This window comes from Corylus avellana, chromosome ca2, assembly GCF_901000735.1.
Source record: "Corylus avellana chromosome ca2, CavTom2PMs-1.0".
In the NCBI taxonomy this organism is placed as follows: Eukaryota; Viridiplantae; Streptophyta; class Magnoliopsida; order Fagales; family Betulaceae; genus Corylus; species Corylus avellana.
Window position 1 is genome coordinate 33,145,021 of NC_081542.1, and position 19,269 is coordinate 33,164,289.

General features: G+C 40.6%; 1 non-coding gene and 2 pseudogenes across 1 annotated transcript; 1 reads left to right on the forward strand and 2 right to left on the reverse strand.

The window, feature by feature from the left end:
• LOC132169627 (uncharacterized) overlaps nt 1-5,231 on the forward strand; it is a 5,679-nt pseudogene extending 448 nt beyond the window's left edge.
• On the reverse strand, nt 281-387 carry LOC132173156 (small nucleolar RNA R71). Its single transcript, XR_009439252.1, has one exon. It is a non-coding gene; the product is annotated as a small nucleolar RNA R71 (small nucleolar RNA).
• Nucleotides 5,232-10,870: 5,639 nt separating the features above from the next.
• On the reverse strand, nt 10,871-15,417 carry LOC132169628 (uncharacterized; annotated as a pseudogene).
• Nucleotides 15,418-19,269: the final 3,852 nt, after the last annotated feature.

Consider the following 19,269-nt stretch of genomic DNA (forward strand, 5'->3'; position numbering starts at 1 on the left):
TCGCTTCAAGCTGAAGCCAAGTACAATAGGCCACCTTCCTGCATTTAGAGGATTAGAGAATGAGGATCCATATGTTCATGTGAGGATTTTTTTGGAAATTTGCGACATTGTTAATACGCAAAATGCCCCAGCAGAAGCGGTGCGTCTTCGGTTATTCCCTCTGTCCCTACATGATAGGGCGAAATCCTGGCTACTCAACAATAGACCTGGATCTATCACTTTTTGGGATATGCTGCAAAGCAAATTTTACAACAAATTCTTCCCAATTTCCAAAATCAATAACCTCCGTCTACAGATCACCAATTTCAGACAGAAAGAAGGGGAAAGATTCACCGATAGTTGGGAGAAGTTTAAAGAGCTTACTATAAAATGCCCACCCCACGGGTTTGAGAATGAGGTGCTAGTTCAAATTTTCTATAGGGGACTAACACCAAGTGAGCGAAACTCGCTTGAGACGATGAATGGTAGAGAATTCTTAAGTCTTACTGGGATGAAGCCTATAAAACTTTAGACGAAATGGCTGAACGAGCACAACAATGGGATTTTCAAGATAGTTGGGACAGACAACAACCCACTCCCAAGACAGGAGGCATTTATGAGGTGAGGAATGATGCTGAATTAAGGGAGGAGTTCAAGGTTCTCAGGCGTCAGTTTGACACTATGGTCTTAAACAAACCAGTGACTGTAGCAGATACTTACCAAGTTGATGCATGTGGGTTATGTGATAGTCAAACGCACTTCACTCAAAATTGCCCAACTTTGTCAACAGAGTACCCAACTGAGGAAGTCAATGCCTTCAATGACTACAGAAAACCCACCACTAGACCGTTTTCTGAAACGTACAATCCAGGGTGGCGGAATCACCCAAATTTCTCTTGGAAGCAGAATCAGCCATTGAACCAAAGAGATACCTCCACTCAAGCTCAAAATCAGTTCAGGCCATCTCACCAAGCAAAACCGCCTGTTTATCAGTCTACCACTCAAGTGCCTGCACCACAGTCATCACTGGAAGACATGATGAAAGCATTCATGCAATCAATGGATAAGAACATACAAGAGATAAAGCAAGATATGAAGAATACTACCCTGAGCAATTCCCAAGATATACAAGAGCTAAAAGGTTTTACCAATCAAGCCGTACAGGAAATGAGGAATTCCAACATGGCCAACAACAGAGACATACAAGAACTTAAGCAGGCTATGATCAAGGTAGAAGGACAAGTTGGCCAGATAGCAAATCAAGTGGGGGAAAGAGAAAGAGGGAAGTTCCCTAGTCAACCCGTGCCTAACCCAAAAGGGCAATTTGTGATTGGAAGTTCCTCCACCTCTATGCATGGTCAGGAGCATGTACAAGCCATCACCACTCTAAGGTCAGGCAAACAGGTGGATAATCAAGTGGTCATGCCTGAAGAGGCCACTAAGGCTGCAGAAGAGAAGGAAAACCTGGACAAGCCTGCGGAAGACACAGGATCGGACATTGCCATTCCGATTACTGAGGATCCTTCCAAAAAGTATATACCCAAAGCTCCGTATCTAGAAAGACTGAAAGCACCAAAGAAGAGCTCGAAGTTCGATGATATTTTGGAAGTGTTCAAGCAAGTGCAGATAAACATTCCATTCCTAGATGCCATCCAGCAAGTGCCTTCTTATGCCAAATTTCTGAAGGATTTGGTCACCATCAAGAGAAAGACGAACGTCCCCAAGAAAGCTTTCCTGACTAAGCAGGTCAGCTCTATCTTGCAATACAAGATGCCTGTAAAGTATAAGGACCCTGGATGTCCTACCATTGCTTGCAAGATTGGTGACAATCGAGTTGAGAAAGCTCTATTGGATTTGGGGGCCAGTGTAAATCTACTGCCATATTCAGTATTTGTTTAGTTGGGATTGGGAGAGTTGAAATCCACTTCAATTACACTTCAGTTGGCTGACAGATCTGTGAAGGTTCCAAGGGGAATTATTGAAGACGTGCTGATCAAAGTTGATAAGTTCTACTACCCTGTGGACTTCATTGTCTTAGATACAGAGACGGAAAATGCAGAAATTCAAGTTCCAATCATATTAGGGCGTCCCTTTTTAGCTACGGCTAATGCCCTAATCAACTGTAGAACTGAAGTCATGAAGATATCATTTGGAAACATGACAGTGGAACTGAACATCTTTGATATCAGCAAGCAACCATTTGAGTATGAGGAGGTCAGAAGCACATGCTTAATTGAGGAGATAGTAGAGAAAACTGTCAATGAACCAGATATTGAAGACCCCTTGGGAGAATGCCTGATTGCACTAGGAAGTGACATGGCACTGGACACTTTATTGGAACAAGCTGACGCCTTGTTAGACTCAACGCCTGAGATAAAGACGGAGACTACAGAAATTACTTTGACATCGTCCCCTGATCCATCTTCATTAGCAGCTGAGCCTGTCAAGCGGGAGTTGAAGCCTCTACCAGACACCCTGAAGTACAAGTATCTGGATCCTATAGAATCTCTGCCTGTGATCATTGCTGCCGATTTGGATAGTGATCATTAACATGAGCTGTTAGAAGTTTTGAGAGAGCATAAAGAAGCAATTGGGTGGTCAATAGAAGATATCAAAGGAATCAGCCCTACAGTAGTGATGCATAAGATTCATCTGGAAGAAAATGCTAAAACTTCTCGCGAGCCACAGAGACGGTTGAATCCGGCCATGCAAGAGGTAGTTCGAGCAGAGGTAATTAAACTTCTGGATGCGGGAATCATATACCCAATCTCTGACAGCAAATGGGTGAGTCCCATTCATGTGGTGCCGAAGAAGGCAGGGATTACATTTATCAAGAACAAGGAAAATGAGTTGGTCCCCACTCGTGTGTAGTCAGGATGGAGAGTGTGCATTGACTACAGGAAGTTAAATGCCGTGACAAGAAAGGACCATTTTCCTCTACCTTTCATCGATCAGATGTTGGAGAGATTGGCAGGCCATGAGTACTACTGTTTCCTTGATGGTTACTCTGGCTACAACCAAATTCCACTGGACCCCGAAGATCAAGAGAAGACTACTTTCACTTGTCCGTTCGGTACGTTTGCCTATCGCCGTATGCCGTTTGGATTGTGCAATGCACCAGCCACTTTTCAGAGATGCATGATCAGCATCTTTCAGATATGGTTGAACGTCACCTGGAGATCTTCATGGATGACTTCTCAGTCTTTGGTTCATCATTTGGGGAATGTCTACATCATCTCACATTGGTGCTGGTACGGTGCAAGGAGAAGAATTTGGTTCTGAATTGGGAAAAATGCCACTTCATGGTGAAACAAGGAATTGTTTTGGGGCATGTAATTTCCCACAAAGGTATCGAGGTTGACAGAGCTAAGGTTGATTTGATATCTAACCTTCCGCCCCCGCGGACAGTTAAGGAGATTCGGTCATTTCTGGGACATGCTGGGTTCTACAGAAGATTCATCAAGGACTTCAGCAAGATAGCAAGACCTCTATGTAATCTATTGGCAAAAGATGTTCCTTTTGACTTCAATGACAAGTGCCAAACAGCCTTTGAGATTCTAAAAAAGACCTTAACTTCTACACCAATCATTCAGCCACCTAATTGGGGGGTTCCGTTCGAGATAATGTGTGATGCCTCTGATTATGCTATGGGAGCCGTTTTGGGTCAGCGAGTAGAGAAGATTCCGCATGTCATATACTATGCCAGCAAGACTCTGAATGATGCACAACTTAACTACTCCACTACTGAAAAGGAGTTGTTAGCTGTAGTGTTTGCTCTGGATAAGTTTAGATCTTACTTGCTAGGGTCTAAAGTCTTAGTCTACTCGGATCATGCTGCACTGAAATATCTATTGTCAAAGAAAGATGCTAAATCTCGTCTCATCCGGTGGATTCTATTGCTGCAAGAGTTTGATATTGAAATTCGGGACAAGAAGGGTTCCGAGAATGTGGTAGCTGACCATCTATCTAGGCTGGTTGTGGACTTCAATGAAAATACTGTGCCGATTGCTGAGACATTCCCTGATGAACAACTTATGCACATCTCTCAAAATCCTGCACCATGGTTCGCAGACATAGTGAACTACCTTGTCACTGCCCAAATGCCATCACATTGGACTAGGCAAGACAAATCAAAATTCTTGGCTGGGGCGAAGTACTTCTTTTGGGATGATCCTTACCTGTTCAAATACTGCCCAGATCAGATTATAAGGAGATGCATTCCTGAAAATGACCAGCAAAATGTCCTATCTTTTTGCCATGATCATGCATGTGGAGGCCACTTCAGTTCTAAAAAGACCGCGGCGAAGATTTTTCAAAGTGGATTCTATTGGCCCTCTATTTTTCGTGATGCCCATGCCTACTGTTCAGCCTGTGATAGATGCCAGAAGTTGGGGAGCATTGGAAGAAGGAATATGATGCCGCTGAACCCGATCCTTATTGTGGAGTTGTTTGATGTTTGGGGCATTGATTTCATGGGTCCCTTCCCTAATTCTTATGGGTATCTTTTCATCCTTGTGGCGGTGGATTATGTTTCCAAGTGGGTGGAGGCTATTGCCTGCAAGACTAATGATCACAGAGTCGTGTTGCAATTTTTGAAGGAAAATGTGTTCGCACGTTTTGGGACACCACGTGCCATCATCAGTGATGGGGGGAAGCATTTCTGCAACCGATATTTTGAGCAACTCATGAAGAAGTATGGTATTACTCATAAAGTTGCAACTCCCTACCATCCTCAGACAAGTGGGCAAGTTGAGATATCCAACAGAGAAATCAAGAGGATATTAGAAAAGACGGTGAACCCGACAAGGAAGGACTGGTCTCTTCGACTCAATGACGCTCTGTGGGCATACCGGACTGCATTCAAGACTCCAATTGGCATGTCTCCCTACCGACTCGTGTATGGCAAGGCTTGTCACCTCCCTGTGGAATTGGAGCACCGGGCTTATTGGGCTATAAAGCAGCTAAATTTCAACCTCACCAAGGCTGGTGAGCAAAGGAAGTTACAACTAGATGAATTAGAAGAATTGAGGAATGATGCCTACAACTATGCCAAGCTATACAAAGATCAGATGAAGAAGATCCATGACCAAAACATTTTGAGAAGATCATTTGAAGTTGGTCAGAAAGTCCTCCTTTACAACTCACGTCTGCATCTGTTTCCAGGAAAGCTCAAATCCCGATGGACTGGACCATTCATAGTGCGTGCAGTTTCTACTCATGGAGCCATCGAAATCCAGGATCCTAAGAATGGAAGTGTTCTCAAGGTCAATGGTCAGCGGTTGAAGCCATTCTTGGAACTGGAAATTTCGGAGAGTGAGGAATTGCCTTTGGAAGATCCTACGTCGTCTACTTAATCATCAGCGGTGAAAAGTCTGGCTGAAGACTGTAAACTTAGCGCTTATGGGAGGCATTCCTTTTTCTTTGGTATTTTTAGTCATTTTTTGTGTTGTTTCGTCTATCTTCATTTTTGTTTTATTTTTGTGTTTTTCAGGACAGGTGTTATTATGAGTAAGTTTGGGGGTCGTCTCTTTGCTCACTCTGGTTCCTTATACCTCTTGGTATTGTGTTTCTGCCTACATTGAGGACAATGTGTGATTCAAGTTTGGGGGTATGGAAAAACACTTTGTCTATCTTTGTCTATTTATTTTTGTTTTTATTTGTTTAGTTTTATTTGTCTTTTTGTGTTAAAAAATTTGAAAAAAAAAAAATTAATTATGCTATGTTTTTGTCAAGTTTGAGTTAAACTGTGACTGTGGTTTGCATTTCATTAGCTTGCTTAAAGGGTTGAACACATCATTATGTCATTTGGAGTCTAAGTCCTTTGACTTATTTTTGGGTAAAAGAGATTTCACTTGTTTTGAGATAAATTTTTATGAGCACATTAGCATGTTTTCTGTGAGGTATGATGTTTGAGCTTAAGCTTGTTCTCTTTGAGATTTGTTGGATGACCTATTGATGAATAACCATTGGCTTGCAAGATATAAAAAAAATAAATAAATAAATAAAAAGAGAAGGAAAAAGAAAAGAAAGATCATGTTGAGTTTTTCGTTGAGTAACCGGACCTCTTGCCTCATTAAGCATTGAGTGTTCGTGTCAAAAGGTGTGAAATTCAATATTGATTTAAGATATGGCTAGTCTGGCTTCGTAGCCTTGTTGACTTAAGTTACTAAGCCCTTAGAGATGTTTTACATCTAGTGCCCTAAAGCCACCTGGCTTGGGAGTCATTGGCCTAACACTTGTTACATGGGTCAATTAGAAAGCTTAAGGGAGTTAGACACTACAAAGTCTGTTAAAAAAAAAAAAAAAAAAGTTGCATATCTTGCCTTGGTTGTTTCATCTGTTAGGGATTCTTACAAATTTTATGGAACTTGTCTTGAGTTTAAGCTGAAAGCTTCATGATTGTATGCTAATTACACTTTACACATTTCAGAACATATGAAGTCTAAATTGTTCATTTATGAGTGATTTGATTCTGGATTTCCTTTTGATAGTGATGATGGTGTTTGTCTTTTTAAGTTTGCTCATGAATGAGAACCATGGTTTATGTGAAACTTCTTTCTTGTTAACAACATAGTACTACAATGTTTGTGGGTATCATTCCTGTTAATCCCTCACGAGACTTCACTCGTCCACTAGGGATGCCTAGGAGTTTAAAAGGCTTGTTGCATATGCTAAATGCAATCGTCTCTCCCACGAAAGAGGATTTATGTTTTGTTTTGTTTTGTTTTCATTCTATTTTTTGTTTTGTTTTGCTAAGGGACTAGCAAAAGTTAAGTTTGGGGGTGTTTGATGTGTGCCAAATATTGCATATTTGGACCCCTTAATTTACTTGTGTTAATCCTTTAGCTGTGTTATTATCTGATGTTCTGTGTTAGTTTTGTGTTTTTAATATTTTGTAGGTGTTGAAGAAAAACTACTTTTTGGATGAAAACATACTTTGAGAAGACCTAGATGATATGGTTAAGTTTAACCAAATCCAAGAAATGGGTAAATCGGATTAAGGATAAGATTGGATAAAATTTCGAATTGGATTCAAATTCAGATTCTACACGTCTCAGTATTTTGACCATAACTTTTCGCTCACATATCCGATTGAGGTGATTCAAGTGGAGTTGGAAAGATAACTCAAAATAATACAATTCATTGTGAAATAGGATTTTGCTAATTCGGACGTTTACTATTCCAAAATCGTCCCGTAATTAAATGGTACAAACCTGGACGAATTGTATCCGATTTCAACTTGTAAAACCCTAAGTTTTAGGTCTATAAATAGGGAATTATCAGATTAGTTGAGGGGGCTACGAATTTGAAGATTGCAGAGGAGAAAGAAGAGAGTTTAAGGTTTTCCTAACTTTTGAATCTCTACTTTGTGATTCTTATTTGTAAGTACTCGATTTTACATTATGAATTCAATCAATTTTGTTTTGTCTTTCAATAACATGAGAGGCTAAACCTTCAACTAAGGTTGAAGATGAAGCCTCACTTATGATTAACAACTTTGTTTCATGTATGTAATATTTCCCAATTTAATGGTTTAATTGCTCTATTGTTTTACTTCTAATCAATTGGATTGAATAACTCTTGGATATCTTTTGTGATTCAAGGATACACTTGATGATTTAAGATTATTCAATATAATTGATTGCTTGGTTTTCTTTGTTAAAAATTGGATTTCCCCTGTGATTTATTCTCTGGATACAATTGATGTTTTGATAAAGATTGGATATTTTCTTGTGATTTACGGATACAGTTAATGATTTGATCGAATATTGGATTTCTTTTGTGATTTGGGTTATGAATGGATACATGGGATCTTTTGATTAATTCTTTGAAGCAATAGTAAAACAAACTTAAGATTTATATGTGAGAACTTTGGGGAATATTATAGATCATGAAATTATGTTGTTATGAATTTGTGAGTGTGGATTCTGAAACCTTAGTGCTTCGTCATAAGATTTCAATCACTTTAAATTGCTCATGCTTTTGCTTTTTCATTCAAACAGAAAAATCTCTCAAAAATTTGGAACTAGATTAGGATTTAATTAATTTAGATTTAAAATTGCTTTCAAGAATACAATTCCCTGTGGGTTCGACCTCGCACTTGCAATCCATTAACTACAATTGATTCGTGCACTTGCGAGTTAAATAAATTTGCACAACACTCCCCTTCGCCCCCTCTTAGTAAACCTTCCCCCTCGGCAGTGCCTTCTGGAAGTGGATGTTTTCTTTTTTTCATGACCTCCATAGTTAGCCCTAATCCAAGACCATTACCTTTCTCCTTCCTCGCCTTACATTTCTAGGTCCTAAAATTTTGTCGTGCTTGCTGAGTCTCCTCAAATATTTGCACTCCTTCTACTTCCTTCTCTTCTTGTCCCTGCATCTCCATAGCACACTCCTCCAAAGTTGGCAGCTAAGTGCTAACATCAACACTGTTCTGCTCCACACCCAACCCAAGTATTATGTATACGAGTCAACATGCCAATTATTAAGGTCCCCACTACTCTCGTCCAATTGCTCCTGCGTGTCACGTTGGCCCGCAGCCTCACTGCTATTCGTTCCCAGGTTGGAGGGTATGTGGTTGCCAGTAGCTACTGCATGGGGTTGATGTGGTTGGCCAGACTTATTGTATTCGTATTTTTCCCTTTCCCATCTTTCTTCTCCACATGGCAAGAGCCATACCATTCACTACTTGCCTTATTAGACGTATGCTTAGTAGGTTTAGGGTTTCCAGAAAACTTGGAGATTTCCTTGCTAGAATTATCGTTTTCTCTGCAGCCGTCGTTCTTCCCCTCCTCCACCGAGAATTGTCCTCCGCCACTTTCTCCTCCATACTTCCTTTGTGGGTCCTCCAACCTTAACCATACTCCCCATTGGTCTTCCTCCTTTGCTTGCTTTCTCATTGATTTCCTTATGGTATAGCCCTTTTTGCCATGCAAAATTCTCCCACACAGGAAGCAAAACATGGGCAGTTTCTCATACTTGAACGTAACCCAGTGCGACTTCCCTGCAATGTTTAATGCTCTTCCCCTTTCTAATGCCTTGGTTAAGTCAATCCCTACTCGTATCCGCAGACATTGCCCCCACCCCACACCATCTCCTACTACATCAACCTCAAACAGCTCTCCCAACGATTTCCCTATTCGAGTCCCCATAGCCTTGTTCATGCACAACAAGGGCATGTCATGCATTTGGATCTAGAACGGAGAGTGTGTAAACTTCATAAGCGTTGGAGGTACACTTTTGTTGAAATCGTTCAGTACCAGAACCTGCCTATCAAAGGACCATGGCCTTCCTTCCATTACACGCCTCTTGTCATCACTGTCCTCAAATTCGAATAGCCACACGTTGTCAAGGACCTCTTTGAAGGTCACCTTTCCCACTCTCCTCCATAAACGAGATAATAGGGTCTTGAAAGCTTCCCTATTGATTCTTTGTTTTGTACCTAATTTGCCAATCAGACATCTCGCTCCCTTCTCTTTGCCCTCTGCTATATCTCATTCAGTAATGTTGAGGCCCACCTTCTCCCCCCTGTTAACGAAATCTTTCCACACAGTTCCTCTAATTCCTTTGCCATCGCCCTCCTGCTCCTCCTCAGAAACCACCCTCTGTATCGAAAAAACCTTCTCTCCCGTCCCCGATAGAAGACATCACTCTCACCGCTAGCTTTCCTTCAAGAGAAGAAAAACCCTAGAGAGAGAAAAATTGGTGCTAAACCCTCGTTACTTTGATGTATCTAGAAGTAAGATCTTGTATGGTCAAAACCTCAATACATTGGATAATTACATTTAGCATTATTTTAACACTTACCCTCATGATGGAATCCATAATCTCATATGAGACACGAAATATCTCGTTCAAATAGATTTAATGAGAATAGATTATTCGGAGTCTCAAGTATAAGCATTTTAGTAAAAAAATAAACGGAAAACTTCACTTACCCCTTCCCCCAAAAGTATCAGTGTTTTTGCAATCATAACCTTGAACTTTTAATTTTTGCAAATGTCGGTATCTTAAGAATTTTTTTCCTTTTAATTTCACCTCTATTGTTAGGGTTTAGGGTTAAATAAAATGGTAAACATGTGAAATGTCTCGTATACCCCTTTAAAAAAATTAGAAAAATATAATCTTTCCCTTAATTAATTATTATTATTTTTTTAAAAAAAAATGTAAGTATTCACATGGATGTGGGTTAGTGTTGGGAATTTTGACATTTTTTTTTTTTTTTTAACGGGGGTATCTTGAAAATTTTGGCATCGTCTGTTAGGATTTAACCAAAAATCCTAATGGATGGGTGAAAATAAATGGGAAAAAATTATTGGGATACTAACATTGCAAAAGTGAAAAGTTTGAGAGTATGATTGTGAAAAGGCTAATACTTCAAGGAAGTAAGTAAAGTTTTCCCAAAATTAAATTACTCTATAGAATTTGATTCTAAGAGTAGAAAAATAATCGAGATATTAAGTTGAGTAGTAAAGGAATACTAAAGAGACTGTAAATTAATTTGACTTTATTTTTCTACGAAATGAAATGGTTAAATTCCATTTTTAGTAGTAAGAAAGTTGTTGTATAATTAAAGAAACCCTGGAATGCAATTATATTTTTATAGTGGAATAAAATATAATGAATGGTAAATTGGGGGTAATTGTGAGATAACCGAAGCCCAAACCAATTAAAGCCTATTGGAACTCAAAATAATCAGCTCATTTGGGTATATAATACCTTATTTTTTTTATTTTTTTTTTATTTTTTTTTTCCATATTGTATGGTATATGATGATATCATGAGTTGGTGATTGAAACAATAAAAATGTAAATGCAAGAGAATAGAGCATATATATTGAAACAATTTGAGAAGAAAATATAAATGCAAGAAAGAAGTGTATTATTAATTTCTCAATAGAGAAGAAAAGAAAGTAGATGGAATATGTAAAATCAGAAAGCAATTAATTAATTAATTAGCTAGCAACTAGAAATTAAGAATATCATAATATATAATTCATGCCACACAATACCTCCTCCTATTATATATTGAGAGTTAGTTAGTTAGTTAGTTGCTGTGACTTTGTGACCATGCTAACCATGGTAGGGCTGTCATACCCAAACCCAAACCCAAACCCAACAAGGCTATTTTCGTCGCCCCTTGTTGTGGCCCTCTGCCATGAATGTGAGCTCAATCCTGAGAGAACAAATGCCCGTCCACTCTGCCGGTATAATTCTTGGCTTGTCATTCTCTCCCTTATTTCTCTCAGCTCCGCTTCAAGCCTGGTGCAAAGGCAGTCACCTGCTTGGGCCGAGGCTGATGATAACAGACTTGCTCTTGCTTCTGCCAGTGACCTTCCAGATTCCCCGCTTCCGCCATCACTTGTGCTTCTCTAATACCCTCTGCCACCATTATACGATTTCGCTGCCTATCAATCTCCACCGACACTACCAAATCTGTAGGACATAAATTCTGTGGTCTCCCTACATACACTCTCTCCCCTTGTACCTCCAACTCTTCACTTGAAACTAAATCTTTGTAAGAGCATACAACATCCAACAATGCTGTTTTGATTCTCCTCCCTTTCCTTGCTTTCACAATTACTACTAGTACTAGTACAACACAAGCCTGCTGGAGGAATATTGGAGAGGTCCACAAGAAATTGTTTATCTTCTTCAGCATATAGATTTTCAACCTCAATCACTCCTTGCTGCTGACCCTCATCAGAAAAAAATTTAGAAACATAACTCCCCGAGTGAATTGACCCAATTCGCAAACCCGGTGACGCTGTCTTGACCATCACTCTAACTTCCTGAGCCACCGCACTAAGAAGACCACCAATGCATCTTGCAAATGCATCTTGTATCATAACAATTGACTCAACGAAGGAAAATGTGCCCCCTGCAGATGCATCCGATATAGCATGCATTGCAGTGGAATCATGGTCCAAGCCAAACCCAAATGTGTGGACAGGAATAGTTGCATGCTGCAAGGAATGATTATTATTATTATTATTATTATTATTATTATTATTATTATTAATTGACGCTGGCAGTTCCTTCAAATACTCAGGTGGTGGATTTGATTTCCCCGCCTAGCTGCTGCTGCGAAGAAGAAGAATATTAGAGTTAGTATTATTGTAATTGTCTTTTCCATCAGATAGGAGGATGATGGCAGCAACTGCATTCTGCTCCCGCCTTTCTTCAAGAACCCGGGTACCTTTGGTCAGTCCTCCCACAATATCCGTCCCACCATTTGATGTAAGAGAATCGATAGCCTGGACGGCATTTGCACGGCCGGTGTCAGACATCCTTAGGAGAGGAAGGATTCTCCTAGCCCTTGATGAAAAAGCGACTATACTTAGTCGGTCTGATGAAGTCAAGTTATGTATGACAAAGTGGACAGCTCGCTTGAGAAGGGAAAGCTTTGCACCAACCATGCTGCTACTCACGTCAAGCACGGCAACAAGGTCAATGGGTGCACGGGCATCATCATCAACATGAAGAGGAGGTGCGCGGATGCTGACAACAAGAGAGAATGCTGCAGGGGATTTTGAAGCAGCAACAACAGGGAACTCTGTAAAGGTGGCGAGAGTGAGACCCCGAGGGCCAGATGTGGGAGAGATGGGTGCACGTGGAAGGGGCTCATCGTCTGAGAAGTCATCAAGAGGAAGAGGAAGAGGAGCAACGTTAACTACTACTCCTCGAGACCCTTTGGCGCCATTATTATTGCTACTGTTGAAGCATGATTACAGTCTCCAGATGGTGTGATCTTTGTTCTTGGCGGTGTCTCTGTTCTTACAGCTCCTATAAAACAATAAGAGCGTCAAAGGGTCTCTGGGCTGGGTTCCGCGGAGGCTCTCCGATGCTTAAATCAATGATGTGTTTCACAATAAGAGTTTAAGTAAGAAGGAGATTTAGAGATTGAAGAGGTTGAAAAATCAGTCTCTGAAAGTAGTGTGGAGGTCCCCTTTTATAGGGGTTTAGAAGTAGCAGATATTTATCTCTCATTTTTACCGAGAGTCTGAGTGTTCACCTTAGTGGAAGGTGACATGGTGTTGAGGTTGCTGAGGGTCCTGTATTTATTGTTTACTGTTGAAAAATATGACCCAATAGTTACCCCTCGATTCCCATAGGTTATAAGTTAGTTATAATAATGGGAATCTTTATGTGAATGCATGGTTGCGAGAATATTCGGTTTGAATGTAATAGCTTGAATGTTTGCCTTAGGAAGGCGCTTGGCGTGAAGGCTTAATACTCGATGAATGTTGTAGTTTCAAAGATGTTTATGAACTTCATCATCGGGAAAGCACCTTAGTGATGTTTCACCGAAATACGTTCGGGAACTTCTCCGGCTATATTTCTCCGAAGTAGAACCTTTGAGCAAAAGGTTAAGTTTGGAAAGCGCTTTGTTCAACTATATTTCCGAACTCTTCCTCGGGAAAGCGCCTTAGCGATATTTCACCGAACTAGGTTCGGGAAACTCTCTAGCTATATTTCGCCGAAGGGTTGGAAAGTGTTATAAATAACTACTTTTCCAAAAGGTGACTCTCGGAAAAGCGCTTAGTTTAGCTATATTTTTCGAGTGTAGCATAAAGAGTTTTGTTGGCTGCTGAGCTCGGCATGCTTGGCATGCTCAGAATGCTCGGATGTTCGACATGCTCGGAATGCTCGGATGTTTGGCATGCTCGGAATGCTCGGATGTTCGGCATGCTCAGTTGCTCGGTTTTTCAAGGTGTTTGGAGCATGCTCGGTTTTTCTTCATGCAGTTTGCAAAGTCAGCACGTTTTGGATGACAAGGTACATTCTCCGCCAATTTACCTTATGGCCTGCAGAATACCAGGGGGATTTGGACACCAATTCTCTGGGTGTATTTGGCTTGCTCCTAGTAATCGAAGACTACAGAGAGCTAGTTGGAAATATGCACCCTTGAAATCATCACCCCAGTCCCCAACTTTGTGATGCTCCAAGAAGAAAGAAGCTCTAATGGTGAAATTTCCACCAAGGACGCCAGTTGGGAGCATCTAGAAGATCCAGGAGGAAGCAAGATAAGTTCACACCAGCATAACATCTGCAACCCTGCAGTAGTTAAGAATAGGCAAGATGTCACCATTAGCTATTGCTGCAAGAAGGCGTGGGGCACCTATCAGGCTCTGAAGTGCAGCCCTTAATGTCGAAAAAAATGATTCCAATATAGATGATGGCTAGTAAAGGCCAAGCAACTGTAGCTATAAGTAGTCTGTCGGCCAATAGCTTTTTTCTGGTTGCAAGGGCTCCAAATAACAACACATAAACTAGATAAATTGCAGTAGTTGTGAGAGTTGCAGCCAGTGTTCCAATGGGAGTTGAACGCAATATAGATGATGGCTAGTAAAGGCCTAGCACAGCTAATCCATGATCCAATAGTTACCTCCTAATTTCCTAGTTTGACAAACTATGGAAATTTCATATTTCTGAGAATGGGTCAGCTTTTACAAATTCGGCTTTCTGCAAAAAAAATGAGAAACCAAACAAATGCATGTATCTGAGCAATGAAAATAACTCGGTAAAACATGATTTAATAGAGGCAATTTATAATGATTTGAGCATTAATAAACCTAAAAGACTTGTTGTCATTTTGTTTCTTTGAAGCTTAGGAGTTGAATATAAAATATGTACCTCAATTTTTACGGGGTAAGAGTGATACCTGTGGGGGTAACTTACCGAGGTTCAGTCGGGGTTATTTGTCCGGAGTTCGCCATGATGGCTGTTGCAATTTGTGCTGAGACCTAAAGCCATTTGTGCTGTCCATTTAGTATAAGCTTTACCAAGGGCACCAATTTCCCATTCCACCTGTCCAAATTCATTCTCTATCTGAGAAAGAATTATGGGGCCTCCCTGAGTTTCAAACAACTTTTATGCCTTCATCATACTGACAATCTTCTCTGTAAATTTTTGCATTGCCATCTTGAAAGGCCCGTTATCTTTTCTAAAAGAAATGCCCAGAACTTATTTTAGCCAAACGAGAAATCCCCCAAAGTTCCATTCAGCACCAACATATGGGCCAATTCGGAGATGAACATATAGGCCTGCTTGTTGTACCAGCTTGATGAACTTAACCAAATCATATCTATCCTCAAAATAGTATAAGAAGGCTCATTTCCATTCCAAAACACATGTCTGTAAGACATCCAAGCCTCCTTCTTTGGCATTCTGTACAAGATCAGGCCACATCTCGGGAGTGCTTCTTGGATAGTGAATGGACCCAGAATTTAGAATCCTTCTCTGCCCATTAATCAAAATAGCTCTGTGGTCATAAGTCACAGAAGCCGAGTCTGGGTATGAGGAGATCCCATGCTGGGTTTGTAACTTACGGTGAGAATGACAAAGGTCGGGTTTGTACCTTCACTGTCTTGGTGAACCGAATATGACAAAGCTCGATCTTAGTGAACCGAGTATGGGTGAACCGAGAATAGCTCATGGCTTACATTCCAAAACAGATTTGGCTAACACATGAAGAACCCTCTAAGGCTGTGTTTTGAATTGCCGACTCTCTTTCTATCTCTCTCTCCGATCCCCGTCGTCGTTACTCCGATTCTCTCTGGTTTCTCTCACCGGGAGAGTTAATGTTTCAAGGACAAGGGAATTTTATAATCATTCCAAAAAGGAGCATGATTATTACAGGAATGGTTCCTCTATTGTGGAATTCGGTATGGACTGTGATCGTGGTGCTAGACGTAATAATGGAAACCGTTATTCATCGAAAGCTCGCGATTCAAGGTTTAGAAGAGGTGTGCTTGGTGGTAGAACCGGACAGAGAAAGCATGATGAGTTGTCTAGAGTTAATGAAGTCACAGATTACAAAGATGGGGTTTAGGTACCTCCATAGAAAAAGAGGAAGTTCTCGCCAATTGTATGAGATAGAAAAGAAAAGGATGTGAGGATTTCATCTAAAAACAGAGTTGTTCTAGTTACGCTGCTGTCTCCTCCTTATCGGTCTGCAGCTAGTTTGGATGGTGTGGCATTTGATGATGCTTCAAATGTGGGTACTTTGAAGCCTGCTGTCTCAGGAGATGAGGTTCTGGGATTAGAGAATTCGGCAAATAAGCTTGCTGTGGCGGATGGGTTTGTCGGTGTTTCTGAATTCAGTTTTCGAGCAGATTTGTCTATTGTGATTTTGCCTAAGGCAAGCTCGGCAATGGTCAGTGCTTTACCAAAACAGGCTCAGCAGCTTCGGCAATCCGAGGATAACGAAACTTTGATTCACTTAATCCGAAGATGGTATGGTTCTGGTTTGAAGACCCACAGTCCGACGAAGGCTCTGCTATAGTAATAGTGCACAACTGATGGTCGTGAGCAATGCCGAAGGTCGGCTAGGTGAAACGGAACATGGGTCAAGACCGAGGCAGACTCAGCGATGGTGATGTCAGCCGAAACAGGCTCGGCAGCTACGGCGCTTTAGCCAAGGCAAGCTCGGTAATCCGAGAATAGTGATGCGCGGCGATTGTGGCATGATGACTCTCGGCAACTGATGGCCCAATACTTGGTCGGTGAGGAGACATGGTCGTTGGAATTGCTGGCTCGCTGCTTGTTGGCCATGTGATATGAGTTTACCTTGGCGAAGAAATCTCGGTGGTTTATTGCATTTGTTCGAGGCAAAGCTCGGCGATGGTAGTTTCCACCGAGGTAGGCTCGGTGAAGCTCGGCAATAGGGATGCCTAACCGAAATAAGCTCGGCACTTTATGACACAGCTGAGGCAGGCTCGACGTTGAAAGGCTTGGCAGTGTGGCAAGGTCGCTGCTTGCAGAAGGTCCTGCTGAGCTCACTGCTGGTCTTCATCTGTTTACAAGAAAAGCATTTTGCAAAATACAAAAACAATTGTGGCATCATTCTAAATTTTACAATGTAAAGATATACAAATATCTTCTTTGTGCCTGATATTCTGCAGTTTGGTGTGTGAACGCACACAAATTAAGAAACAACTAAATTTATTTTCTTTCTTTTCTTTGCTGCAGGGTTTTTTTTTTTTTTTTTTTTTTAAAGACCCACCGCTTAACACTCTTCTCTTTCTTCTAAAGTGCACCTATAACGTGTCAGAGATTTTTTCTGCCCCTTTCTGAATTTTTTTGTTTTTTGAGCTCTGCACGGCACTTCGTTGAATTTATCTGAGAAGAACCTTGAGAGTAGTTTCATCTTCTTTTCCTTTGAAGATTTTGATTCGAAATAAAATGACATCTGTCACCACAGGTTGTCGCAAACTGGATTTGGGATCCGTAGGCACAGATTTGATTTTGGCTGGTTGATATATCACCTGGACGTAAGATCATCACCATAACAGATTTTGATTTAGTAAGAACGTAGTCGTTCCCGATGGTGCTAAACTGTTGAAGCATGATTACAGTCTTTGGATGGTGTGATCTTCATTCTTGGCGGTGTCTATGATCTTCAGCTCCTATAAAACAATAAGAGCGTCAAAGGGTCTCCGGGCTGAGTGCCGTGGAGGCTCTCCGATGCTTAAATCAGTGATGTGTTTCACAATAAGAGTTTAAGTAAGAAGGAGATTCAGAGATTGAAGAGGTTGAAAAATCAGTCCTTGAAAGTAGTGTGGAGGTCCCCTTTTATAGGGGTTTAGAAGTAGCAGATATTTATCTCCCATTTTTATCGAGAGTCCAAGTGTTCACCTTAGTGGAAGGTGACATGGTGCTGAGGGTGCTGAGGGTCCTGTATTTATTGTTTACTGTTGAAAAATATGACCCAACAGCTACTACTGGGAGCTCGGAAAGGTACATCTTTCCATTTTGAGCGGCAGATGGGGCAAACTAAATTTCCAAGGTCTACATTAACCACAATGCAATTGAATTGGAAAGAGTGGGAACACTCCGCAGTGGAGATGGCTTGCCCTTGCCCTCTCCTTACTTTATCAAGGCATATGGCGCAAATTTTCTGCACACATAATTTACACATTAATTAATGCTCCATCGTAACCATATATACTGAATTTAAATTACTCGATCAGCTACTACAAAATACAAAATACACATGTTTTTGTTTAAGGCATAATAATTGTGACTTTAAAATCACAAACTCAAACAGATTCCTAGCTATTAAAACGATAATCAACCAACCGCCCTTTAATATATATATATATATATATATATATATATATATTAAAAAAAATGGATAGACACTGCTAAGTCACACGATGAAATAAGAATAAAATATGATAAATCAGGTGTGAAGCCAAAGCCTAACAATAATATTAGAAAGGAAAGGAAAAGCAAATTGAAAGACCAGTACTTTGAGAGCATGACTTTAAAGGAAAAGCGTCAGCTTTTTCAATGAACAATACAAATCCTTTATCAAAACTATATTGTTATTGTTGGATCATAGATCAGCTGTGTTGGTCCCAGTAAGATGATTCGCCGGCCCATCATTTAAGCTCGGTCATTTTTACTATTCATCAAACCTATGTTCGGTAAATCTAGACTTATTTGAATGTATATTCTTGACACTCGGTTCTTAGGTTCGGTTAGCCGAGTCTTGAGAGGACTATCGAGGATTACTCTCGAGATATTTGATATATCTGTATAATATTTTATTTTTCATTTTTCAAATATATCATTTGACACGTGGATCCTCGGTAAAGCCTATAGTGTCAGATAAACAGGTACAACCCGATGTCTATAACAGGGGGGTCCCCTCTCAGATTTTGGTAACTTCTTTTCCCTTTCCTTAACTGAATATCATTATTCTCTTTATCTTGTTTATCATCTTCAAAGTTACTTTTTTTCTTAAACATTGTGACTAACTTAGGCATCGGAGCTATCCCTCGCCGGACAACGTCGGCAGCTTTGATCCTTTCCCTTCAATATTTCTCAGACCAATAATCCTAGCTATTACAAAGATATTTACGGGGTCCATCCCACATCATCATTCAGAAAACTACTCAAACAATTTGGCGCCGTCTGTGGGAACATGATTTTTATCGGTTCTTACTAATCTCATAATTCCGATATGGTGAACACACCCCCACACCCTGATACACCTCCACACTCCATCCCCACTATCCAAACTGATATTCCTGGAACATCACATGATCCAAATCCTCAGATAGCTTTGTTGGAAAGTTTTATGAAGCGAATAGCCGAATCAATGGAAGCCATAAAGAAACAGAACGAAGAGATCATCTCTAGGTTGACTCCTAGAAGAGATCTGGTGCATGAAGGAAGGCGAGAAGAAATATCCCAGGAACCACCATCACCAACCCAACAGCAATCAGTCCGGCGAGACGCTGAAAGCTCAATACGCGGAAGTCATACTACTATTCAAACC